The 1,181-nt window shown below is 48.0% G+C and overlaps 2 non-coding genes across 2 annotated transcripts; both read left to right on the top strand.

Moving 5' to 3' along the window:
* Positions 1-109: 109 nt before the first annotated feature.
* On the top strand, positions 110-228 carry LOC123178560 (5S ribosomal RNA). The gene has a single exon (XR_006489674.1). It is a non-coding gene; the product is annotated as a 5S ribosomal RNA (ribosomal RNA).
* A 370-nt stretch (positions 229-598) lies between these two features.
* Positions 599-717, top strand: LOC123178559 (5S ribosomal RNA). Its single transcript, XR_006489673.1, has one exon. It is a non-coding gene; the product is annotated as a 5S ribosomal RNA (ribosomal RNA).
* The last annotated feature ends 464 nt before the right edge of the window (positions 718-1,181 follow it).

The following is a 1,181-nucleotide window of genomic DNA, read 5'->3' as shown; positions in this document are numbered from 1 at the left end:
GCATTATCCATTATTAGGCAACGGTTGTAATGGTAGTAAGAATGGCAATCATCTTTGCAGTGGACCTGGGAGTGGCAAGCATAAGGGACGAAGGCGGGGGTAACATGTTGGATGCGATCATACCAGCACTAAATCACCGGCTCCCATCAGAACTCCGAAGTTAAGCGTGCTTGGGCGAGAGTAGTACTAGGTTGGGTGACCTCCTGGGAAGTCCTCGTGTTGCATTCCCTTTTTAATTATTTTTTGCGCCTCGTGACAAACATATCGCATGTGCGCGATATATATTAAGCCCGTTATATTATTTTTGACATTTGCGATATGTTTTAGCTCGCTGCTCATTGGTCACGCGTCTAGAGGCGGCTTTGTGGCGCGAGGAGCGCGTTCTGAAAGGGGTAAAAAAATACGTGTTGCTGCGGTATAGAGGGAGGGGTGGAAACCGTGGTAAACTCGTCTCCGTGTTTGAGGGGGGGAGTAAGTAGTATATATAGGGCATTATCCATTATTAGGCAACGGTTGTAATGGTAGTAAGAATGAAAATCATCTTTGCAGTGGACCTGGGAGTGGCAAGCATAAGGGACGAAGGCGGGGGTAACATGTCGGATGCGATCATACCAGCACTAAAGCACCGGATCCCATCAGAACTCCGAAGTTAAGCGTGCTTGGGCGAGAGTAGTACTAGGATGGGTGACCTCCTGGAAAATCCTCGTGTTGCATTCCCTTTTTAATTATTTTTTGCGCCTCCTGACAAACATATCGCATGTGCGCGATATATATTAACCCCGTTATATTATTTTTGATATTTGCGATATGTTTTAGCTCGCTGCTCATTGGTCACGCGTCTAGAGGCGGCTTTGTGGCGCGAGGAGCGCGTTCTGAAAGGGGTAAAAAAATACGTGTTGCTGCGGTATAGAGGGAGGGGTGGAAACCGTGGTAAACTCGTCTCCGTGTTTGAGGGGGGGGAGTAAGTAGTATATATAGGGCATTATCCTTTATTAGGCAACGGTTGTAATGGTAGTAAGAATGACAATCATCTTTGCAGTGGACCTGGGAGTGGCAAGCATAAGGGACGAAGGCGGGGGTAACATGTCGGATGCGATCATACCAGCACTAAAGCACCGGATCCCATCAGAACTCCGAGGGTGGGGTGGAAACCGTGGTAAACTCGTCTCCGTGTTTGAAGG

The sequence above is a fragment of the Triticum aestivum genome, unplaced genomic scaffold (assembly GCF_018294505.1).
Source record: "Triticum aestivum cultivar Chinese Spring unplaced genomic scaffold, IWGSC CS RefSeq v2.1 scaffold58903, whole genome shotgun sequence".
Taxonomy (NCBI): Eukaryota; Viridiplantae; Streptophyta; class Magnoliopsida; order Poales; family Poaceae; genus Triticum; species Triticum aestivum.
The sequence above is the reverse complement of the archived record's forward strand: the minus strand, read 5'-3'. Positions and strand labels throughout refer to the sequence as shown.